The sequence below is a fragment of the Triturus cristatus genome, chromosome 7 (assembly GCF_964204655.1).
Source record: "Triturus cristatus chromosome 7, aTriCri1.1, whole genome shotgun sequence".
Classification (NCBI taxonomy): Eukaryota; Metazoa; Chordata; class Amphibia; order Caudata; family Salamandridae; genus Triturus; species Triturus cristatus.
The window spans coordinates 1,279,134,364-1,279,160,669 of record NC_140590.1 but is presented as its reverse complement, the minus strand read 5'-3'; the positions used below and the strand labels follow the sequence as shown (position 1 = coordinate 1,279,160,669).

Here is a 26,306-nt window from a genome sequence, read left to right as displayed (position 1 = left end):
GCTGCGCTGTCTCAGATGCTGTTTCTTGAGTTCCATGCTGTGCGGGTTTTGTGGGTGCAGGCACCGGGGCGGCCCTTTTAGGCGCAGCTGGCAGGAGAAAGGATCTCTAGTACACCCACTTTCCTTCTTTGTACGCTGTGCCCCCTCTGCAGGTTCTAGGGCTGCTTGCCTTGAACCTTTCCGGTTTGGTGTAGGATACCACCAAGTACGTGGCTCTTGCCATGGTATGTACGTTTGGGCAGCTGACCGTTGTCAGACCGCTCCTGGGTTGGGGAGTTTCCTTGTTGGGGTTGTTGAAGTATGCCAGGGGTTCCGGGACAACTCCGGGATTGGTACTGGGACGGGGGGATAGGGGGATTCCTGCTCTGATCTCTCATGGCGGGACCTGATGGTCGCCTTGGGAAGTATAAATTAATGACATGGAATATTAGAGGGATGGGTTTGCCTTCCAAGCGCTATAACATATTGAATTATATTAAACACCGAGGGCTGCACGTGGTTTTACTGCAAGAGACACACCTCACTGAGACAGAGGCGCAGATGGAGGGGTCAGTTATATGCGACAGAGTACTCGGCCTTCTCTCGGGGGGGCCTTGATATAGGTCAGGCCGGGGGTGCCCTTCCAGCTCACCCGGAAGGGGATTGATAGAGAGGGGCGGTATGTCCTCCTTAATGGTGTTTTGCAGGGCAGTGAGGTCACCATGGGTAGCGTTTATGCACCAAATAGAGACCAGATAACCTTTTTTGAATCGGCTTTCTGGTGTCCTGATGAGCTTTCCCTATGAGAATCTGATCTTAGGAGGTGACTTCAATTGTGTGTATGATGTGCAGTGGGATAGGTCTATGCCTCCACTAAAAGGGGCCGCAGCTGCCTCCATAGCTAGGGGACTCCGTGGCTGGGCCTCTGGTTGGGATATTCATGATGTCTGGCGCCTCCAGCATGCTGCCGTACAGGAATATTCTTATTATTCCCCTTTCTACGACCTACACTCATGTTCTTTTGCTCCCCCACTCTGTTCCCCTTGATATCTGGAGCTGAATATCTTGGCAGTGCCCTCTCTGACCACAGCCTGGCTTTGGCCCCGCTGCCTGAGAGACCCCCGATACCGCGGTGGAGACTGAACACTTCTTTGTTAGATGATGACGGGTTCCGTCAGGTGCTTGCTGGGGCTGTGGGTGATTATTTTCGGACTAATCAGGGCACCGCTAGTACGCCATTGGTGGAGTGGGAGGCGTTTAAAGTGGTGACTAGGGGGCTCTGTATGGGTCAGACTCTGGGCACCCATCGTTTGGTGACCCAAGAGCTGGAGGAGTTGAAATCCCAAATTCTGTCCCTGGACAGGGAGCTCGCTGCGGGGGGTGGAGGCCCACGGGCAGCTAGCAGAGGTTAAGAGTCTGTACAGTGCCACCTTGTACAGTGCCACCTGGGATAGGTTATGATTGGTGGATTTCAACACGTATCGGGCTACCCAGTACGTTGAGGGAGGCAGGGCTGGGAGGCTCTTGGCTTGGTTGATCGCATCCGACAGTAGAAGTGGGCCAATCCTGAGTGTTACGGATCTTCACGGTCACGCACTCTCCTCTCCGAGGACGATTAACGACGCGTTCCGAGAGTACTATGTCCGGCTCTATGACTCCCCGGGGCCCCCCCAGGAGGAGGCCTTGTTTTTGTATCTGACTGCTCAACCTGTGGTGCAACTGGATAAGGCAACTAGTGACCCGCTGGGGCTCCCCATACGTGCGGGCGAGATTCGAGCAGCGGTTCGGGATATGGCCCGTGGTAAAACACCTGGGCCTGACGGCTTACCAGCTGAATTTTATAGCACTTATACTGACATACTGGGCCCGCAGCTTGAACGCGTTTACGCCGCTGCCTTCCAGGCTAAGCGATTACCACCCACGCTACGTGAGGCGCTCGTTATCCCCTTGCCCAAGACAAAGACTGAGCACGCTCCCATGACCGAGTTCCGTCCTCTCTCCATGCTGAACATGGATTTTAAAATTCTGAGCAAGGTGTTAGCCCTGAGACTTCTCCACCATATGCGTCGCCTGGTCCATGTTGACCAGAATGGTTTTATTCCCTCCTGCTCAACGTCCAGTAACCTCAGGCGGTTATACCATGTCATGTATCACTCGGACCTCTGTGACTATCCCAATGCCGTGGTGGTGGCCATTGACTTCGAAAAAGCATTTGACACCCTCCGTTGGGACTTCTTCTGGGCAGCTATGGGGAGGATGCAGTTGGGAGAGGGATGGCTGCAGTGGGTCCGTCTCCTCTATGGAGAGCCTTCTGCTAGAGTGTGCACGGGGTGACTGTTTCGGCTTCCTATCCTATTTATAGGGGGACCAGGCAGGGATGCCCCCTGTCGCCATTGCTCTTCGCCCTGGCAATGGAGCCCCTGGCCTCGCGGATTCAGAGAGAGGAGGCAGTTTTGGGGATATCCTTGGGCGGGGCCTGTCACATTATCTCGCTATATGCAGATAATGTCTTGATTTATCTTCGTGATGGCACGCAGGGGGTCCGCCCTATATTGGCCATTTTGGAGGAATTTGCCCTTTATTCGGGTTTGCGCGTTAATGGGAAAAAAAACCTTTGTGTTCCCGCTGCACCCTTCCATGGACCAACCTCTGTCCTTACCGACCACTATAGAATGGGCGCCGATATAGTTCAAATATCTGGGGATACGGGTCTACCATACGCAGGCCGATCTATTCGACGAGAATCTCGGGGGCGCTCTGCGGGCACTTCAGGGGAACGTGGCCTTTTGGCGCACTCTTAAGTTGCCAATTATGGCACGAGTGGCGTTCTCTAAAATGGTGGTTTTGCCCTGCCTGCTATATTTTTTTGTTAACCTCCCAGTGTTGATACCGCAATCCTGGTTTAAACTCTTAGATGGCCTTTTGAGATATCTGGTGTGGGATGGTGGCCGCAATAGGGTGTCCTTGCAGACGCTGCCGCTCCCGTTATCGGATAGTGGTCTGGGGGCCCTAGACTTTGAAGCCTATTATCTCGCAGGACAATTGCAGTGGCTAGCCAGATAGCTTGATGGCAGAGATTTGACCACACTGCCGCTTCCCGCGGAGGCTGTGCAGACTGAGCTCTTTCCCAGGCTTCTCTGCAAACGCCGGAAACGTTGCCATATGGGCGTGTTGCTTTCCGTTGCGGTGCGATGTTGGGATAGGTGCGCGTCGCGTTCTGGAACTAGGCTGTTATACACCCCTAGCCTTCTGCTGTGGTGTCTTCCTCAGACTGGGATGGGTCCCCCGTTACCGCAGCGGCAACGGGCGGGATGGGAAGAGGCCGGCGTGTTGACAGTGGGAGACTGTTACAGAGACGGAGAGCTGCTCCCTTTAGATGACTTCCTAGACTACCACGAACTCTCGGCAGGGCAATTCTTAAAATACCACAAAATGAGAGGGGCGCTGCGAGCATTGTGGGGAGACGGCGGTGTGGAGCCTGCGACCCACCCCGCCCTCCATGCGGTGGTGACGTTGGGTTCAGCGGGGCACCTGGTGCGCTGGCTCTACATTGCTATCTTGGAGTTGTGTCTGGGTTCATTATCTAGCCTTCGGGAGAGATAGGAGGGGATCCTGCATCGGAGTCTGTCGGACAAGGAGTGGCAGAAAGTTCTGAAAGGCCACAAGAAAGTCTCACGGAATACAGCCTTTAAGGTCCTGCAATTTAATATACTTCATCGAACATATCTTACCCCACACAGGCTAAATGTGGTTTATAGTAGAGTGAATATGTTCTGCGCCAGGTGTTTGTTGGAAGATGCGGACTTTGATCACATGATCTGGTCCTGCCCACAGATCTCTGCTTACTGGGTTGAGATATTGGACATTGTTAATAGGGTGCTGTCCCGTACGTTGGTGTGTGCTCCTGAGGTTTGTCTGTTGGGCCTTTTTTCGAGGCCTAAAGCCCGTAAGTTAGGACACCGGTTTGTTGATTTGGCCTTCCTTTTAGCTAAAAGGCGGATAGCGCTTGGGTGGAGGTCTGCGCATCCCCCTCAGGTGACCCTCTGGGAGGAGGATGTCTCATGTTGGGCTAGAGCAGAGGAGCGGGCCCTGATTGCGGAAGACAGGATCACCAAGCGGCGGCGACCGTATGCGGAACCATGGGGTGATATCCTTAGGGCCTGGGAGGCCCGACATGTCTCTGATGGTCCGCTGGGAACCGATTTGCTGGAGTCTGAAGGCTAGGAGGTTTTGGGCGCTTGTCACTGGGGAGTCCCACTTCCCTCCCGCTAGCTGAGGATATGAAGCTGTGTCCCCCCCTCCTCTCAGCTTGTCTCCATCCCTCCTCCTCCTCCCCCCTTTTCCCTTCCCTCTCTCCCTCCGTCTCCACATGATGTATTATTACATTTCTTATCTCTCATGTAGGAGCGTATGGACCCCTGGCAGTTGTTCGGTGTGTTGTTTGGTATTTGTGCAGTTTTGCTTTTGCTGATTTTATGAACACAAGGCACCTTCTCGTTGTGTGTTTTTACTTTTTTTTCCTTTTTGTTATTTGCTTTGGCCTTCCACTCAAGGGCATGATGATCCTTCTGGACATGTTCCTTCCCCTCTTTCTTTTATTGTGTTATTATGTAGACAGCTGCGGGTGGACTGTCACAAGGACGTTGGATAGAAGATCTCGGCGGAGGATGCCTAGCAATCTTTATTAAACTGTTGGCACTTATATGTTTTTCTCGCTCCCAGATCCCTCTCACTATTTTGCTTTTGAGGCTGCAAATTGTCAAGTATTGTGAGAGTACTCCTATTTTTAAAAAAAGAAGCATGTCAAACTGTGTATTTTGTAAATGATTTTCCTTTTCTTTGCCTGTGCATCCAATATCAATAAAACATATTTTCCATGCGCTACAATAAAAAATTTGCAGTTGAAGAGAAGAAAAATGAACGAGAAGATATTGCAGATACAAATAATATGCAGCATTACATCAAAATGCTTAAACATGCTGAAACATGCAATGAAGAAATGGAATACATAAAAGAAGAATAAAATAAGTGACAACACAAGGATGGAAATATTGCACACAAGTACCCGATGCAACACACATCTCCCTTCTTTAAAGAGCAAAAGAAAACAAGAAAATTAAAGAAGGATGATAATCCGTATACAACATAAACTAAAGAAAGAACGTATAAAAATAAGTATAAGTCTTCCACACGCATACAAATAAAAAACAAAGTGCGCCAAGTTACCACCACAACCACACCAGCTGGCCAGACTGGCGAAGAAAAGGAGGGAAACACGGAACACAAAAGAGAAGATGAAACACACCCTAAAAGAAACCAGGCACGCTCATAACAAAACACCACATAGGACTACCCAACTCACACATGTGCAAAAAACAACTAAAACAAAATAAGCAAAGGGGGCTTACACCCAATAAGAAAAAAGTGAAAGGGTCACTTACACCCAACCAGAAAGCAAGCAACGGATGGCAACACCCAACTAAAAAAGCAAGCAACAGGTGGCTCACACCCAATCAGAAAAAAGCAAACAGGTGACTTAAATCCAAACAGAAAGCAAGCAACGGGTGACTTACACCCAACCAGAAAGCAAGCAATGGGTGGCCACACCCAACCAAAAAAACAAGCAACAGGTGGCTTACACCCAACCAAAAAGCAAGTAACGGGTTAATGCACCCAACCAGAAAGCAAACAGAGGAAGACTAACTGAGTGTACTGCTACCCACTGAAAATCAAAAGCAAGAAAAGACAAGAAAGTAAGAAACTGAAAACTTCACCAAAATAGTGAATTCCCAACAAAAAGTGCAAAGAAAGTGCGATCTGCGTGGACTGCACCGCACAGAAAATCAGTAGTGCAGTCACACCACAAGTAAGATCACTCATAAGACTAAATGCCAGAAGACATAATAACTTGCACACGAGAGCAAAAAGAAAACACTGTTAATAGAAGTCATATAAAGAAGCAAAAGATTAAAAAGAAGATGCTCTACATAGAAGTACAGACAGGAAAAACGTATAAAACCTGCATGCCAAGAAAGAAATGCATTAACAGCACAGTAGCATATAAATGGCAATATGGTACATTATATGAATAAAATTAAAGCAGGAATATCAGAAATATAAAATGGCCGTACTATACGAAACAAATGAGCATCAATACATTGTATAATTAGAGAAACGTTATATAACATAAGTGAAATGTCAAGAAAAAGTGATGGAAAGAAAATGCAGGTGCGAGAAAAAACTGAAAAATGCATAATAGTAAAACATCGAAATTATGGTAGCCAAAATGAGACAGCAAAACACGATGCTTAAGTACCCAGTATAACCTAAAGTTCAGCACTTAAAGGTGAAGCAACGAGAAAAACTGCAAAGCGTCTCTCATCCAAAGGAGGTAAGACTCTAGACAGTAAAATATGTCCCCCGAAATACCTAACATATATGGCTCCACTGACGTCATAGAGAAATCAGCATGGAAACTTTGGAATGGAGCAGGCAAATAGCCGCAAATAAAATGGCAACATGTAGAGAAGACACACGTAGGATGGCTCAAGGCGCGCAAGTGTGGGAAAGCGTCTCCAAGCAGCGAGGAGCCCAAGGTTCCAGGAAAGCATGAGGGGAAAGAAAACAAGTATTTGCAATGCAATAAGTCTCGCATTTGTATAAGCTAGAGCTATTGGCGTTGTAAATGGCATTGTTTTTTACTTTTTTTTGTGTGTAGTGGAGTGCGATATAAAGTAAATCAGATGATTTGTTTTCATATATATTTATGCTCAGTTCGAGGTGATCCTTGTGGGACTGAATGAATGGAGTTGTTAACTGCTTTAATGCAAAGGTAAAACAAAAAGTAACACAAAAATAATATATAACCGTAGGAAGACTGGGAAGTCAGAAAATGCAGAATTCAAGTTAGATGCAGCTTTGTAAAAAGCAACAAGGGGTGGGGGGCGGAAAGTAACAGTGCTGAACCATACGGAATGAATGATTATCTTTGTGTTTGTGTGCTCTTACTCTGTCTCGCATATTACAGACACTGGTACAAAAAGGCAATGCAAACTCAACACAGCTACTGAATAATCCCTAAAAATTATGCCAGGTCCTGGATGTGGCAGCAGCCTTTCGGGTGGTGCTATGAGCAGTACTAATGAGCAGCAGCTATGCACTGAAGGCTTTAACCTCTTGATGTTGTTTACCCTGGGCGTTCTATATGGAGCTTGATACTGCAGCACATAGGGAACAGCTGTTTTAGTAAGAGGGTGGGTTTTGTCATTCCTAAGGCAGATCTGTTAATTTACGCCCATCCCCTACAAGAAGCAAGGCACACCACAGGCTGCTTAAAAAACACACACATTCCTTGCCATACTGAGATCAGATAACGAGAAGCAAACTCTTCCGCCCAACACAAAAATTAGAGCAACAGCACCAGCTAAAATTTTACAAAACCATAAATTTATTTTAGTAATATCCTGAAGCAAGGTGAGTTTGGGATGTGATTTGTAACAATTTTAAAATTAAAAGAACTCTGAAAAAGTAACCATGAGCCTCTCTCCCCCTAACAGCTTACAGCACTATTACAGTTAAAACAAGCATTGGTAACGCACAGACAACGGGCGAGACAAGCAAAATGGGCAACTGACAATAAGATGGTAAACAAGCAGTGACAGCAGGTGGTGTTGTGAGGGAGGGGGTGGCACAGACTGGCTGCTGACTGCTGGGGAGAGAAAATCATGAGACATATTACAAGTAATTGTTTCAGACGGGTCTGCAATGGTTGGGCTAGGATGTGAGAGCGAAGGAAACAAGCAGACTGAGATTTATGGGCTGATGAGGGAGATAAGCTATACGTGGTGCGTGGATGTTGTGAGAGATGGCAGGGAGGGGTCCCGGAAGAGAGACTCCGGGTGCGAGGCTCTGCAAGTTTTAAGTGTATGCGTTTGTCCTGTTGCTGTTGCGATGCCTTTGCAACGTTAATAGATGTGCTATAGTCTTTGGAATCATTGTACACAAAGCTGTATTTATGACGTTCTTACCTTAATGATACGCTCTGTATTTAGGGCACGGCTCTCCTCACTTTGGAGCCTTGAAATGGAATAAAGCGCCATACTCATGATCGCCTGCGTCCACCTCCTAAAAGCACACCCGTGTAATCAAGGGAATGCCCTTCCCAGGCGCTATTACCCAGGGAAGTAAAATAGAGGAAGGGGTTAAGGGTGGGTGCATGGTGTGAGGGTAACTGACTAACAGAAACAAAACCACCAAATGAACAAGCCCGGCGGAGCGTGGCGCGCGTGCTTGGCGGAGGAGCGCATTCCAGGCGGGGGAGCGGACCCTTTGAGGTGCGCTGCCAAAGCGGATTGCAAGGCGGCACGATGCGCGTGATTGTGCGCGTGCTAGCCATGCAATCCGCTTTTGGGAGCACTTTGAAATGCCCCTTTACAATAGTCTCGCTTTGCGATCGCTTACGCGATAGCAAGGCGAGACCTAAAAATGTCCAAGAGCGCACTCGAGAGAAAAAGAGCGTGCACAGAGTCCTTGGATTCCTCATGGGCCATTTGAACATCACACTAAAATAATGGTGAGAATGTGGCAGCAAATGTGAGCCGTCTAAAGATCAAAATAAAATGTCACTCGGTGAGTTCAGACCCCGAAAATTATACTTAAAATGTCTCTCCGAGAAGTAAAAGGAGCATCCCTCTCCCGGAATTGTCTTGTGAGCCATGGCTATATGGAGATGAGGAGGAGCTGAAAATTCATTGCGGACAATTGATATGATGCACATTAGAAACAGTAAATTTGCGCACGCTGAGCTAGTAGATTCAAGTGCCATATGTAGAAACTGGACTTGAAAATTCACGAAATTAAAGTTGTAACTCACAAATTTTCATTGACCGCAGCAGAATAGGAAGCACCTCTCTCCCGCTGATGAGCCAGTAGCATCAGAATTAAGTCCAAGTTCATAAAAATATGCTGCAGACAGACATTTCTCAAATGGAAAAAAAGTGCCAAAACCAAAGCGAGTGCACCGGGGCAAAGCGGCACCAGGTTCAAGTAGAAATGCAAATAAGAGGCCAACACAGGTTCACTGCAAAGACAAACAGTCTTGAAAGGGCGTGAAGGCAGATCATAAGTTACGCTTAATCCTTGTACAGAAGGGATACTAATTCACCCCAGTCAGGCAGATGAAGCGAAGACATCCATAGAGAGATAGCTGAAATGTGTAGAGTACTTGAAGTTTGCCACTTGACTTGTAGTGGATGTGACCAGAAGCAGGAAGCATACGCCCTGTCAATGGGCTGTCCTGTGAATCTAGACACTGGTGGGGCAGCAGGGCGCACAATCCTTGAGAGGGTTCTTTTATAAGTATATTCTTGAATTAAAGTTCCTTAGAAGTAGCTTGAAGTAAGTCCTCACACTTAGTTTTTAATCCAACTCGTCGCCAGTTTATGTTGTATGGTAGAAAGGAGTTCCAGTAGACATAGTAAGGTTAAAGATGAATAAGTTTATTGTTCTTAGATGTTAATTAAGCAGAGTTTCCAGTAAAGATGTAAATAGCCCCACCAGGAGCAGTCTCTCTGCTGCTCAGCCCAGGATCCACCTGACACTCTCTCACACAGCAATCCACACATTCCATTACATCATCATCCACACCAACATTCTACCCAACACATTCACACTGGCTGAGCAGCAGAGGCAGAGAAACAGGGAAGATGCATAGTATGAAAACCTTAGATATAACATGTTGTTTTGATGATAATATTGCGTCGCACAAATTTTCTATTTATAATTTTATTCTGCTGCATCATAGGCAAACCCTACATGGAATAAAGTAGAATATACTCCTGTATGGAATGTGACGAACATTGCCTCGGTTTTATGATTTACACTTCAAAGCTAAAAACCTTTTGTCTGAAAAGTTGATCTGACATTTTTTATGCTGGTAGAAAAGGATCAATCTTGGTCCACTGAGAAAATAGGCCTTGTCTAAGAACTGAGCAGTTTAACACATGATGATCTATGCAGGGTAGAGAAATGGAGTGTGTAAAATAACACAGCACCAAATTATTGCCACTGCTGAAAAATGAGCTGAACGTCATAATCTAAACAGAAACATGTTTTCATTTTTGCTGGATGTTTGTCCTGTTACTGATAGGGTAATAGTATACTTTCACACCCCTTTGGTTACTGGGAGAAACAAGCATTTACCGAACCAATAGGTCTTGCCTATTCAAGACCTGTTGAATTTATTTTCAGTTATGTTACATGGTATGGTATGGTATGTATGCCCTGTCATAGTATAGTATGATATGGTCTGCCATTGTATAGTATAATATGGTATGGCCTGTCGGAAGTTATAGTATAATATGATATGGATTTTTCGTTATGGTATGGGATTGCCCGTCATATGTTATGGTCTTTCATTGTATAGAATGGTATGGTAAGGCCTGTCATTTTATAGTATGGTATGATATGGCCTGTCATATATCATGGAATGGCCTTTCATTGTATAGCATAGTATGGTATGCTGTGGCCTGTCATTGTATGATATGGCCTTTCATTGTATAGTATGGTATAGAATAGCCTGTCATTGTATGGTATACTATGGCCTATCAGTGTATGATATGGTCTGTCATTCTATAATATGACGGCCTGTCATTGTATTGTATGGTATGACCTGTCCTTGCATTGTATGCCATGGTATGGCTTGGCCTTGTATGGTATGGTGTGGCATGTCATTGTATGGTATGGTACAAAAAAACAATCATGCGTCCAATGACAAAAACGCCTTACGCCTCTGCTTTAAAACCGGAAGTTCTGATTAACAAGGTTTAGCTGTGGTAAGAAAACATGATTTATAGGTTAGAAGGTGGGCCATTATACAAGGCAGATTAGATTAATCTAACTCTCTCTCCCTTTTATGCTAGTTTATAGAGCAACCAAAATATCCACAAACAATTCAGTGTTCCTTAAGTGAAATACTTCTTGCCCTTTACCAACCTATCTACCAAGTAAATCCTCTTTGTATTCATCGTCAAAAAAAGATAGTGAGTTAATTGGGAGGCAGGGTTGAGAAAATGCAGACTGAAACAAGCACTTAAATGAGAAGAAAAACAGCAATGATGACTGTGAAGCATATTGTAAAGTGCAGCAAAGACCACAAAGGGCACCCCAGCACTGGTGAAAAATCCAGAAAAATGCCAAAAATAGAAAGCTAAATATCGAGCGCCTGACACAGAATAAAGCATTGTCTAAAGTGCGAGCCAACAAAAAGCCAGGTTTTAAAGAATTTCTTAAAATTTAAATGATTCACTTCTTATTTAATCAGGGGCTGTAGCTGATTCCAAAGTGTGACTGTGTTGATGGAGAAGTCTTAACCACCATTACTTTTGAATTTTGGGTACTAACAAAAGCATCACAGTTTTAGATCTTAAACCATGAATAGGAATGTATTTTTAAATTGTTCACATAAGTACGCCAGAATCATAAAGGCCAGGCGAAGACATTTGAAAATCACCTGTTTCCAGATTGGCAACTGTTTAGTTTGGCGGGATAGTGAATGGCTGATTCTTTTCTTTTATGTCCCAAAATAAGTCTTGCTGCCATATTCTGGACCATTTAAAATCTGGCAAAATAAGTCTTGCTGCCATGTTCTGGACCATTTAAAATCTGGCAAAAAATATTAGGGTGGTCTCATGTAGGGAGAATAACTGTATCAAGTCAGGACATGATGAGTGATTGGACTATTTTATTTTTCACAATTGCATGAAAAGCGGCAAAGGATTTTCGTTAGGGTTTTTAATACCCCGAAGGAATTTACTGTGAGTTTACAGATTTTTTTTTTTTGTGGTGTGTTGCTAAAGTGTCCTTGGAATTAGTTTCCTGCTGTTTCAGATACAGTGGCTGCTTGCCTGCTGTACTCTATGACCAACAGCAATCTACCTATACGTTTGTCTTATTGCCCACATCTAAGACTTCAGTTTTATCTGAGTTCAGTTGGAGTTTGTTCAGCATCATCCACACTGCCACAGAAATCATGCCCTTTTGGAAATCGGCACTGATCTGATTAGTTTCTCCATCCTGTCTATTCAAGTTCAAGTTCAAGAAAAACTTTATTCGGTTTAAAAAGCAAAAACCATGAAAGCTACAACATCAGAAATACAGATTTACACAAGGATAATATTAAAAAGAGAAAAACGACAGAACATATTATAATTAGGGCTCCCGGTTTTATGGTGTTTATTTTTTTGCCATTTCCGTCTGTATTTATCTGTATTTATTTTTTGGGCATTTTTTCTGTATATATCCGCATTTATTTTTTCCGCAACCAAAAGACGACGCTGCAGTTAGTATTTTTCCACATTTATTTAAGGCTATCAACAGCTCAGTACTACCACAATTTATATTCGCATTTTAATGCAAACTAATATGATTTTACAATAGTGTCAGTGTGTGTGGAAATCGGCCACAGTCATGTACTTGCCCTAGCCTTTAAGTGCAGTTACAACTTTGCAGCTGCCATAAGACATAGAAGGGGCCGTCATGGAGAAAATGATACTCATAAAATTTACTCTTTTAAGAGACCTGCCACAGTTTGCATGGAGCTAACAGAGATGAGGGATTGTCCCTCACTTGTGCAGAAACTGGCTTCGAGCAGCAGATACAGTGGCTTCTGTAGAGCCAAACACTTCTGGGGTTGAGCTGGAAATGGTTTAATTTAGGCCCATACACTTTGCAACTCACACTAGAGTGGTTGATGGTACCGCCTCTAACCCCATATTCGAGTGCACAGAATAAATGCATCTCGAGGCTACGATTTTAAAATAAATAAAATCTTAACATTAATTTCCTCACATAAACTTACGCCTACACTTGAAGCTCATTTTCAGCATTTTTTTAAAACCACACATGCTACTGGGAAAACTGCAACAGTCTACTTTTGAGGAAAAATTTTGTAGTGATTGGTGTTAAAGAAAATGCTATCTTAAAGGGGAAGTATAAGAGTAAACATCCCATCTAACAGCATACTTTCAAAAAGTCAAAGCTGCCTTTTCTCCCTAAAAAGCACATAGTTGTAAACTCTGTAAGCAAAGTTCCACAAATTGTAACCTCTGAATAGCGTCAGAGCTGTCCTGCAGCAAAATGGAGGGTCAATTGCTTTTGGCCTCATCCCAGCCAGAGGGACTTTCATTGTTAATGTGGACACTGGAGAACGGTGATCTAAGCGTGGCTTCTGACCTCCATCAACACTGTGTGACTGGATCAACTGCTGAATGTCTAACTCCCTTTGTCACCACTGGCAGGGCCTAGAAACAGAGGAGTAGGTCCAAAATTAATGGATTGACAAGCGCGAAATATAACGAAGCGCGCATTTAGGACTCGGCCCCCCGGGCGCCCGGGCACGCCCTCATCAAAGAAGTAAACAGGACGGCAGCCTCAACTGCTTCCGGGTCAGCGCGACGTCACTTCCGGCCGGAGCCGGCACCTCAGGGGGAGGGGGCGAAGGCCTATTTAGGGCAGCTGGCCCTGGTCCTCGCCCTCTCTTTCTTTCCTGCGCCGGCCTCGGAATGCAGGGTGTATTAAGTACAGTATTTGTTGGAGCCGGCGCTTGGTACAGCTGGGACATGGCTGGCAGTTACTAGTGCTACTAGATGGCCTGGTCGGGTACAGGGTTCACCGAAGAGCACCTTCGGAATACGGATGGGGTCGAGGGATACGCAGGGGCGAGGTGTTCGGCATCATTGCCCTTGGTAGGCAGCATGTAGCTGGTTTGAAGATTAGTCACACCTTGTAAGGGGCTGGTAGTTGGGGCGTTTCATTTCAGCAGACTTCAGGCAAGAACCCCCCCCCCCCCTTCGAGTAACACCACACTAGACTGACTTTCAGGTGACACGTCCATTATACGTTTTGTCGAGTTTGGGGCTCCCAATAAGGCGGAGGGGTGGATGTTGGGTAAACCAGGCATAACACATTGATGGTGTTTATCTATGACGTGGGGTTCATGTGAAGCACACATATCCCGTGGGTTCAATGTTGCGCTGCGCAGGACTTGGGAAAGACTTTGGGAGGTAGGGCCCTCTGCACACCTGCAATCAGAAGGCATCCCTGTTGCGCAGTGTCGCTCAGGTTGCCAGGCGACACATCTGAGTGAGGTGGAAGCCTGCTTAGGTAGTGAGGTCAGGGGTAGGGGGCATTGATAGTCACGGGGGAGCCTATATCTGGTACATGGACGCAACGGGTGGTGGTCATTTTCTGGGCAAAACTGGGGGTAATTCCTTCCAGAGGTTAAGGCGTTAGCAAGAGGCGGGCGAGGGGTCCCTTACTTCGAGAGCAGTTATCTGACATCCTTACCTGATTTCTTGCATCACGGCAGGGGGGTAGGGCGCCGGTGGGGGCTCTCCCAGAAGAAGCTGAATGGTACTGGCATCGTGACTCAGGGGGTTGGGAGGCTGGGAAATGCCTGGACACTGGGTTAGCCTAGGGAGGCAGGCTCCCTACTGACGGAAGTCTGTAACCGGAGCAAGTTAAGAGCGGTTCTGAGGCGGTGGGTGGCCGTACAAAGGGGTATACATGGCTGTTGGGTACCGTGACAAATGCGGGCAGAGTGGGTGCATATTTCTTACGGGGTTATTTCCCCACAGCGGTCGATTTAAGGTAGTGGGCCTCAAGAGTCAGACTAGGACCCGTGACATGCACAGCAGGATAGATAATTCACTGGCAAGGGTTAGGTAGGGTGGTCGAAGAGAGTAACTGTGGCCTAATGGGTTAAGGTCCAGGATGCTTGCTCTCCATGTTACAGGTTCAATTCCCATTGTTCTGTTCAGACAGATGTCGTTTTCGACATGGCTGATCCTCAGAGCCCACACAGTGGCAGCGGGTGTCAGACGTCGTGTGGGACTCCCGTCCCCTGAGTGGGTTGTCTTGCATTGCAGAGGTAACAAGACGAATCCAGCCATTTGAATCAGGCATGCTCTTGGCCTGGAGTTGAGGGGAACTTAGTGGTCATATGGTGGGGTGGGGAGGGCGAAGGGCGGTCTGCCCTGGTCCCCCTTGTGGCGGTAAAGAGGCCACAGAAATTGCCTTTACATTGTTAAGGGGAGTCCTCCTGCATACTCTTTAGGCCAGCACTGAGGCGGAGAGATGGTAAGCTCACCCCAGAGAGAACGGGACACCGGCTGGGGGCAAGGGCGCCAGTTTTAAAATAGGGCATGGGGCTTCCGCCCCTGGTTACTCCCTACGAACGCCCGATGAGCAGCCTGGTGGTGGAGGGGTGGGCCCCTCAGGTGGCGGATCTAGACCAGAGGACAGGGGCTCACCCTTCAAGGACGCAGGTGGGTTGCGCCTTGCGTGGTTCTCAGTCGGTTGGGGGACGCGAGCCAGAAGGCCCCTTAGTGCTGGAGCAATAGACAACGTTCTTCGTGTAAGTAAATTGAGTTCTCCCCGACTTGCGGATGGAGCATGAAGCTAGGGAGAACTTTAAATTAAAATGGTGATTAACGTTTTGAATTTGATAAATACAGATCATATCAAATTGTTTGATTTATATATTGTCATGTTTGTGTGAAGATTTGTAATAAACATGGCCTTTTTAACCCACAGCTGGTTGTTAGGCATTGTTTCGTGGGTTTGGAGGAGGGCTGGGCCGGGTGCCATCCTGGGGGGTACGAGTCCTATGACAAGCGCGAAATATAACGAAGCGCGCACTTAGGACTCGGCCCCCCGGGCGCCCGGGCACGCCCTCATCGAAGAAGTAAACAGGACGGCAGCCTCAACTGCTTCCGGGTCAGCGCGACGTCACTTCCGGCCGGAGCCGGCACCTCAGGGGGAGGGGGCGAAGGCCTATTTAGGGCAGCTGGCCCTGGTCCTCGCCCTCTCTTTCTTTCCTGCGCCGGCCTCGGAATGCAGGGGGCTCCTTCAATCTCCCACCCACCCGTCCCCAAGGATAGAGTTTGGTGAGGTGTTGGATTTAGATTGGAGAGCGGCGGTAAAGAGGCCACAGAAATTGCCTTTACATTGTTAAGGGGAGTCCTCCTGCATACTCTTTAGGCCAGCACTGAGGCGGAGAGATGGTAAGCTCACCCCAGAGAGAACGGGACACCGGCTGGGGGCAAGGGCGCCAGTTTTAAAATAGGGCATGGGGCTTCCGCCCCTGGTTACTCCCTACGAACGCCCGATGAGCAGCCTGGTGGTGGAGGGGTGGGCCCCTCAGGTGGCGGATCTAGACCAGAGGACAGGGGCTCACCCTTCAAGGACGCAGGTGGGTTGCGCCTTGCGTGGTTCTCAGTTGGTTGGGGGACGCGAGCCAGAAGGCCCCTTAGTGCTGGAGCAATAGACAACGTTCTTCGTGTAAGTAAATTGAGTTCTCCCCGACTTGCGGATGGAGCATGAAGCTAGGGAGAACTTTAAATTAAAATGGTGATTAACGTTTTGAATTTGATAAATACAGATCATATCAAATTGTTTGATTTATATATTGTCATGTTTGTGTGAAGATTTGTAATAAACATGGCCTTTTTAACCCACAGCTGGTTGTTAAGCATTGTTTTGTGGGTTTGGAGGAGGGCTGGGCCGGGTGCCATCCTGGGGGGTACGAGTCCTATGACAAGCGCGAAATATAACGAAGCGCGCACTTAGGACTCGGCCCCCCGGGCGCCCGGGCACGCCCTCATCGAAGAAGTAAACAGGACGGCAGCCTCAACTGCTTCCGGGTCAGCGCGACGTCACTTCCGGCCGGAGCCGGCACCTCAGGGGGAGGGGGCGAAGGCCTATTTAGGGCAGCTGGCCCTGGTCCTCGCCCTCTCTTTCTTTCCTGCGCCGGCCTCGGAATGCAGGGTGTATTAAGTACAGTATTTGTTGGAGCCGGCGCTTGGTACAGCTGGGACATGGCTGGCAGTTACTAGTGCTACTAGATGGCCTGGTCGGGTACAGGGTTCACCGAAGAGCACCTTCGGAATACGGATGGGGTCGAGGGATACGCAGGGGCGAGGTGTTCGGCATCATTGCCCTTGGTAGGCAGCATGTAGCTGGTTTGAAGATTAGTCACACCTTGTAAGGGGCTGGTAGTTGGGGCGTTTCATTTCAGCAGACTTCAGGCAAGAACCCCCCCCCCCCCCCCTTCGAGTAACACCACACTAGACTGACTTTCAGGTGACACGTCCATTATACGTTTTGTCGAGTTTGGGGCTCCCAATAAGGCGGAGGGGTGGATGTTGGGTAAACCAGGCATAACACATTGATGGTGTTTATCTATGACGTGGGGTTCATGTGAAGCACACATATCCCGTGGGTTCAATGTTGCGCTGCGCAGGACTTGGGAAAGACTTTGGGAGGTAGGGCCCTCAGCACACCTGCAATCAGAAGGCATCCCTGTTGCGCAGTGTCGCTCAGGTTGCCAGGCGACACATCTGAGTGAGGTGGAAGCCTGCTTAGGTAGTGAGGTCAGGGGTAGGGGGCATTGATAGTCACGGGGGAGCCTATATCTGGTACATGGACGCAACGGGTGGTGGTCATTTTCTGGGCAAAACTGGGGGTAATTCCTTCCAGAGGTTAAGGCGTTAGCAAGAGGCGGGCGAGGGGTCCCTTACTTCGAGAGCAGTTATCTGACATCCTTACCTGATTTCTTGCATCACGGCAGGGGGGTAGGGCGCCGGTGGGGGCTCTCCCAGAAGAAGCTGAATGGTACTGGCATCGTGACTCAGGGGGTTGGGAGGCTGGGAAATGCCTGGACACTGGGTTAGCCTAGGGAGGCAGGCTCCCTACTGACGGAAGTCTGTAACCGGAGCAAGTTAAGAGCGGTTCTGAGGCGGTGGGTGGCCGTACAAAGGGGTATACATGGCTGTTGGGTACCGTGACAAATGCGGGCAGAGTGGGTGCATATTTCTTACGGGGTTATTTCCCCACAGCGGTCGATTTAAGGTAGTGGGCCTCAAGAGTCAGACTAGGACCCGTGACATGCACAGCAGGATAGATAATTCACTGGCAAGGGTTAGGTAGGGTGGTCGAAGAGAGTAACTGTGGCCTAATGGGTTAAGGTCCAGGATGCTTGCTCTCCATGTTACAGGTTCAATTCCTATTGTTCTGTTCAGACAGATGTCGTTTTCGACATGGCTGATCCTCAGAGCCCACACAGTGGCAGCGGGTGTCAGACGTCGTGTGGGACTCCCGTCCCCTGAGTGGGTTGTCTTGCATTGCAGAGGTAACAAGACGAATCCAGCCATTTGAATCAGGCATGCTCTTGGCCTGGAGTTGAGGGGAACTTAGTGGTCATATGGTGGGGTGGGGAGGGCGAAGGGCGGTCTGCCCTGGTCCCCCTTGTGGCGGTAAAGAGGCCACAGAAATTGCCTTTACATTGTTAAGGGGAGTCCTCCTGCATACTCTTTAGGCCAGCACTGAGGCGGAGAGATGGTAAGCTCACCCCAGAGAGAACGGGACACCGGCTGGGGGCAAGGGCGCCAGTTTTAAAATAGGGCATGGGGCTTCCGCCCCTGGTTACTCCCTACGAACGCCCGATGAGCAGCCTGGTGGTGGAGGGGTGGGCCCCTCAGGTGGCGGATCTAGACCAGAGGACAGGGGCTCACCCTTCAAGGACGCAGGTGGGTTGCGCCTTGCGTGGTTCTCAGTTGGTTGGGGGACGCGAGCCAGAAGGCCCCTTAGTGCTGGAGCAATAGACAACGTTCTTCGTGTAACTAAATTGAGTTCTCCCCGACTTGCGGATGGAGCATGAAGCTAGGGAGAACTTTAAATTAAAATGGTGATTAACGTTTTGAATTTGATAAATACAGATCATATCAAATTGTTTGATTTATATATTGTCATGTTTGTGTGAAGATTTGTAATAAACATGGCCTTTTTAACCCACAGCTGGTTGTTAAGCATTGTTTCGTGGGTTTGGAGGAGGGCTGGGCCGGGTGCCATCCTGGGGGGTACGAGTCCTATGACAAGCGCGAAATATAACGAAGCGCGCACTTAGGACTCGGCCCCCCGGGCGCCCGAGCACGCCCTCATCGAAGAAGTAAACAGGACGGCAGCCTCAACTGCTTCCGGGTCAGCGCGACGTCACTTCCGGCCGGAGCCGGCACCTCAGGGGGAGGGGGCGAAGGCCTATTTAGGGCAGCTGGCCCTGGTCCTCGCCCTCTCTTTCTTTCCTGCGCCGGCCTCGGAATGCAGGGGGCTCCTTCAATCTCCCACCCACCCGTCCCCAAGGATAGAGTTTGGTGAGGTGTTGGATTTAGATTGGAGAGCGGCGGTAAAGAGGCCACAGAAATTGCCTTTACATTGTTAAGGGGAGTCCTCCTGCATACTCTTTAGGCCAGCACTGAGGCGGAGAGATGGTAAGCTCACCCCAGAGAGAACGGGACACCGGCTGGGGGCAAGGGCGCCAGTTTTAAAATAGGGCATGGGGCTTCCGCCCCTGGTTACTCCCTACGAACGCCCGATGAGCAGCCTGGTGGTGGAGGGGTGGGCCCCTCAGGTGGCGGATCTAGACCAGAGGACAGGGGCTCACCCTTCAAGGACGCAGGTGGGTTGCGCCTTGCGTGGTTCTCAGTTGGTTGGGGGACGCGAGCCAGAAGGCCCCTTAGTGCTGGAGCAATAGACAACATTCTTCGTGTAAGTAAATTGAGTTCTCCCCGACTTGCGGATGGAGCATGAAGCTAGGGAGAACTTTAAATTAAAATGGTGATTAACGTTTTGAATTTGATAAATACAGATCATATCAAATTGTTTGATTTATATATTGTCATGTTTGTGTGAAGATTTGTAATAAACATGGCCTTTTTAACCCACAGCTGGTTGTTAAGCATTGTTTTGTGGGTTTGGAGGAGGGCTGGGCCGGGTGCCATCCTGGGGGGTACGAGTCCTAATGTAAATATTTCGAACGAAGCATACAAACGTATTAAGAAATGGGAAAGTCCACCAAACCGTTCAGGTTTCCATTTCCAAACTGTGACCTGCAGCAATCTTGTGGACGCTAGCATCCAACGCTGCCTTCACTCTTGCACCACGTTTTGCTCTCTGCCACTGTGGTAAGACAGGCACAGGGAAGACACAACAAAAAGCCCAGGCCGCTGCTGAGAGTCCGAACGTCGGCACAAGATCCTGGAGTTGATGTGAAGTTATGACTAGAGGGCCAGCATGTGAAATGTCAGCCGCACTCGAGCACTTCACAGGTCTTTAAAAGACCATTTGCATGTTAATGGGGCCTCGCTGTTGTTTCACCCCTTCTAAGAGCCCCTGCAGCTCCACTCTAACCATTGCTTAAAGATTCAGCCCCACCCGAAATTTTTCCTTAGCCCCCCCCCCCCCCCCCCGAAATGTGGCTCTAGTTGCGCCTCTGCATTCTGTGACATACAGCATTCAGGTACACTTGGAAAATGCATACATTCACACATGCATCCGTGAATTCATGTTTGTACTAGAAGAATATAGTATTTGGTCACTCATGAAACTATAAAACAATGGAATCATCGCGTTGAAGTCGGTAGTACATGGGGCTCAAACAACTAAGTCATGGAAGTAGATGGTAAAATGTACCAGCCGGGCGCAGTCTCGTCTCATTGCTGTCTGGTGCGCTCCCAGTTTATCTACCACAGATGCGCTCATTTTAGTCCAATGTGAACCCCCAGATCATAACATTACCAAGATATAAACAAATGTTAATCTTTGGCAGGGGCGACTTCTTCATCAGGGTGGAGTGTTGCCCCACTAAATAAAAATGCCCCAGAGATAAAAAAATAAATGGGTATAGAGCCGAGCGTCAGGGCGGGGTGATTGCTGCCGAGTGGCGGCAGCAGGGAAGAGTGGTGACCTGGGCACAAATTTAAAGTGCGGGTGTCACTTTGGCCGGCTGTCTTACGATGGTCAGATCAGGCCTGCAACACCCATTGGACTGGAAGGGCTTCAGTCCCCCCTCCCCCCCCCCCGTCGTGTGTGGCAGCCGGGATGAGAGAGCTTCCCGGGCATACACCAGCCGCACCCGAGCACTTCACAGGTCTTAAAAAGACCATTTGCATGTTAATGAGGCCTCGCTGTTGTTTCACCCCTTCTAAGAGCCCCTGCAGCTCCACTCTGCCTAGAATTGGGGAGAGGGGCATGGCGAAGCAACTCGGCTGGAGCACGGCAGTGCAGCAAAATTTAGTAGTATTTTCCCGCTTTTAAATATAAATACAGACGAAAGAAAAAAAAATTCCGTCTGTATTTATATGTAAATATCCGTTTAAACGGAAAACCGGGAGCCCTAATTATAATTAATCCCATCCCAATCGTTTTCCGAAGCTTAAAAACAATTTTAAAAAAGCTTAAAAGTACGGTAACAGTTAGGACAGTTTCCATTCGTTGGAATTCTAAAAAAGCTGGACGACATTGATTTAAATTCATTTCTTTAAGGAATGGTATAATCAACTGTCTACGAGGTAAGGAATAAAATTTACAGAAAAATAAAATATGCATATCAGATTGGAGTGAGGATTCATCACACGGACACAGGGGGAGATTACGTGACCATAAATTCGTTTCTGGGAAGGTCAGGAGTCTAAACAAAATATTCAACCTAAAGCGAGTCAAAAGAAATTGGTCATGATTAGACAATGGCAAGGTTAAATAAGGCTGTACTTTACAATGGGTTGACACACGGAGGTACAGGGTTACTGAATTTTTCTTCTCTTCCTCTTGTCTTCTTTTGTCCTCGAGGTATTCCGTGCATAGTTTAGACAATAGGTTTCTAGATATATTGACCATTGAGAGTGGGTCTTCATAAAAATGTTGGCATCCAATATTAACCATAAAATGTTTGACGTAATTTAACCAGTCTGATCTGCCAACATTATCCAGGGTTAGAACATCCCGTAGAATGGCCCGGTTCATGACGCACTCCCTTATAGTCCATACCCTATGCCACAGAAGTATGGGTTGAATTCTAATGATGTCAGAAATATAGGGTAAACCCAATTCAATGTGGCATATGTATGTCGCAACACTTTGGGGGACTGTCAAAATATGCCTCAAAAACCTATTCTCAACTTTTTGAATTAGGTCAATATTGGAATACCCCCAAAGGGCCGACCCATACATGACTACCGAAGTACAAGTAGCTTTATATATTGTTAAGATTTCCTTTGTTGGTTTCTTGCCCAGTTTTTTAATAAAATTTTTCAAGGCCATTATAGTTTTTTGAAACAACAAGGTTCTGGCCTTGACCGCACTAGACCATGCCCCAGTGTCATGAAATAAAACTCCAAGATAAGAAAAAGTAGGGACAACTTCCAAAGGAACGTTGTTCAAAAACATTCTTTTTTTCTGCTTTCCAGGACCATTTCCACAGTACATGGAGAAGGTTTTATTACAGTTGACTTTCAAATCAAGACTAGACATAAAGGTCTCAAATGAATTAACCAAATTTTGCAGTGCCATAGGGGTGCGGGCCATCAGGACCGCATCGTCCGCATACAGGAGCGCAGGAACAGACCTCCTCCCAACCTTAGGCATGTCCTCACACTCCTGCAATAAGTGGCGCTCCAGGCCATTTATGTAAAGCAAAAATAGGAAGGGGGCCAGGACGCAGCCCTGGCGCACACCCCGACTCACCACAAACCTGCCTATTAATTCTGTATTGTCCTCATAACCATTGAAAGTGCAAGCATAGGTACGAATTTGGGATGCTGATGGTGTCAAATGCACTTTAAATAAAACCGGACTAATGGATGCCACAGACCACATTATAGGAAGAAACTTTGTAGACACCTAGCCAAACTGATTGAGCTCTGTCCTCTAAAAAGAGCTGAACTTGTTTAGGACACTGCCTCCCAACTAAGGGTGGGAGACCGTATCAAAAGCAGCTGAAACATTGTCCGTCACCAGATGGGGATCGTCCAACACAGCTGTCCAGAGCGATTTAGTGAAACTGCCTAGTCTAAAACCGTGAGTGAAAATGTTTTTTTCCCAAATAGCATGGCATTTTAATGTTGACCAGACTTCCCATACTTTTAGTGACAAAAGGCAGGGGCAAATTAGGTCTAGAGTTGGAAACTTGGATATGCTCCCTTCTTTTTCAAAAACAGAGTAACAAAAGCGTTTTTCCAGTCTGTTGGCAACTGACCTCCTTTAAGCAAGGTGTTTATGAGGAACATGAATTCCAAAAGGCATTCCATGGTCTTGAGGGCTTCTTGGAAATTAGTACTTGTAATGTTTGCCCATGACTGACCTAAAAAAGTGATATTGACAGTAGTTGTTTTGCAGAAATGCCCACTTAAGAGACAAAACTGAAGTTAAAAATGATCCGACCATGCGATAGGAACGCCCCGATGATTGCTTTCAAAGTAGCTAAAATAACATCCTGCGTATGACCCTCTTTGTTCATTGTCCTTGAACCAGTTGTTGTAGACCACAAATTTTACAACTATCCAGGAATTATTTGGTTTGTCTGTACTCATTGTCCTCACTCCAAAATATTCCAGTAGAAAAAAATAGCAGTCCAGAGCACTTAAGGAACAATTATTTAATTCATGGTAGATCTGCGCTGGGGGCCTATATATTAACTTGTCGGGCAGAGAGAAAGTGTGAATATTTACTAAAAGCACTTCACTCTTCATACATTTGGAGTCTGTAACTGTGAGACAATGAAATTGTCTTTAAAAATAATTATACAACAAACCAGTGGACTGAGAGTCTAAGGGAACATTTTAAGACCAAAGCATGGACATATTCCCCAAATATACTGTAAAAAACAACACAATATCTATGAATCTAAGAATACAGGGGACAAAGGAAGCTTTGAGTGTAAAAAAGTGGAAATCCTTTTAAAAGGACAGAATCCCATCACTCACCGAGGTGACATGCTTCATCATCTGGGATCTCTTCTTGGTGGCAACCTGGTGCAACCAAGGGCTAAAACCCCCTCTCTGAGAGGGAGGAGCTCAGGTATGTTTTCAAATAAGGTAAATATGGCTAGAATTTGCTATAATCCAACAGATGTGAAAAAGTTGTAGTGAGTGTTGGGCGCAGTGTAAAAAGTGTAAAGAAGTGATGTGCTGGTTAAAATTTGTTGTCAATAGAAGAAAAAACTTTATTTGTGGTCTATTGGTCACCAAATCGAAAAACAGTGCAAATGCAGTTTAGAAACTATAACTGCATAGATAGAAAAAAAGGTCTACATGTTTCAGCCAATGTGATTGTATGTAATCTTGGCCTTCCTCAGGACCTATGATATAATGCTACTGCGTGTGTGAAAAAACGTGAATAGGTTAAGCCAATCACAACCTACCGACCTGGCATCTAGGTTTCTCTGTGAATTATGGTGTATTGATGACACCTAGGAAAAAGAACAAAGTGACAACAAACATAATCAATTACTATTTGTACCAACTAGCACACTTCAACGAGGGTTGAAATAATCCATCGTGTCTAGCACCTAATATGTGCTAAAGCTGATATATTCAGTTCTCCTGCTGACCTATAATGCACTAGAAGAATGGCTCTTCTCCCCTGGCTACAGCTCAGGAAATGAGGCCCGCTCTGAGAAGAAAGGAAATAGGAAAAAAGAGAATACTAGGAGATGGCAATGCATAGGACAAAGTAAGACTTCTCTATTGCCTATCCAGCCTGTATTTGTCGAAAAAGCTAGAAGCGACAGTACAAGGATAGAACATTTCAGTGTGCACCAATGCGCCTGGCGAATATCCAATTACTGCAAATGGAGATGCTATTAAATAGAGCCTTCAGTATAAACTGATACTCTCATATTGCACAGCATGACATATGTTTGCATGGAAGAATAGGGCCATTTCTCACCTTACCCATATTTAAGCTGTTTAAAAAGGAAAGCGCTGTTTGCATTTTGCATATTTAAATACTATTTACATGGTGTATTGGGGTTCAACTGGATGTCTATTTCTTATCTTATTGAATCCGTCATATGCAGACCCAGTGAGGTCTAGATAGAGCAGATCGAGTATCTTATACTTTGACCATGCTGAAAAAAGTGGCTGTCTGTATAGCGCCCGTCAAGACAGGGAGTGTTTGAAAATCTTATGTAACGATGTGGCCACTCGTCTCTGTCGAGCAAGTGTTAGCGCTAGTGCAACCCACTCAATTCTTCACGGTTACTGTGAAACACAAAACAAACAAGCAGTCTGGTTGCCTATACATGTCTGGATAACGCTGCCGTCAGAACAAGCAACTCAGAGTGAGAATGGCATGCTGAAATGGGGTTCTTACCACTCCATCAGTACCTCGGGTTACCGCTGAGCCGTTTCTGCGGAGGTACCTGATCGAGGAGAGTCGCTCCATTTAAAAGTGTAAATAGAGCTCTACCGGTGTATCCAGTCTACAAATCTACCGTCACACAGTGATGACATCAGTGTGTCCTAAAAGGACTACAATAAAGAAGGGATTTATAGTCTTCATATGCCGGAGGATACTCATGTAGATATACACCTTTTTAGGATGTTACACGAACCGAAATATGTAAATCCATCGCGGATGTAAAACCAAAGGACGGCAAAATGTAGGAACCCCACCATTATAATATGCTTATCGTCACATGTTACTACTAAGTGACCGGGTGTTCTTAGGTAGGCCCAAGTGAATCATGGGAATTGTGGTTTGCTGATATGAAAGCACCTATCGAAACAGTGAAGATATGTTTTAGGAATAAACTCGCAGTTGCCAAGCAACTGCTCTCTGACTACAGTTCAAGGAATATAATCGTATCGAGGTATTGTGCCTCATTTCTCTCTACATGTATGTTGGACTAGACAAGAATTTCCTAATCTAATTCGTAACAACAAACGAAGTAGTTTACTAATTATGTTATGATGTACTCCATGTCGAGACTTACCAAGAGCTAGACCTCTCGTAATGACCGATGGAATTCTCTGGAGTATCATTGTATGAACAATATAAATATCATTGTGGTAAAAAACAAATATTGAAACAAAAGATATGGAATGTATTTCTGATCATGACACACAAAAAGAGTACACGGGAGACCTATAATCTAGGAGTGAGCAGTGACTGATTCATTTTTTTATTTTTTATTTTTATTAAATCATATCCAGAAAAATACCATTTACAAAGAGCGAAAATACCAATCAGTGAATCATAGAACTATTAATGCAGTACAGCAAAAAAAGTAACTGTCAGTTAAATAGATCAAGATTGTTAATACATTACAAAACGAATCAATAAAGTAGGAGCAAGTTTTAGCCTCAAATCCAGCTATAATCATCTGATCAAATTTTAAAAGAAGCAAGTGATACAGTACGTTTGTATAAAAAAATCAGTTAATCAATTAATACAGTGCAAGGCATTTCGGAGAAGCATGACCATTTCTTTTTTTAAAT

At 46.5% G+C, this 26,306-nt stretch overlaps 1 protein-coding gene across 1 annotated transcript in view; it reads right to left on the bottom strand.

Annotated features, from left to right (window-relative positions):
• The window catches only part of PPP4C (protein phosphatase 4 catalytic subunit), a 240,833-nt gene extending 215,503 nt beyond the window's left edge, over positions 1–25,330 (bottom strand). Inside the window, exon 1 of the mRNA XM_085618825.1 lies at positions 25,180–25,330. The gene's annotated coding sequence lies outside the window, so the exon portion shown is untranslated. The remainder of the gene's footprint in view (positions 1–25,179) is intronic.
• Positions 25,331–26,306: the final 976 nt, after the last annotated feature.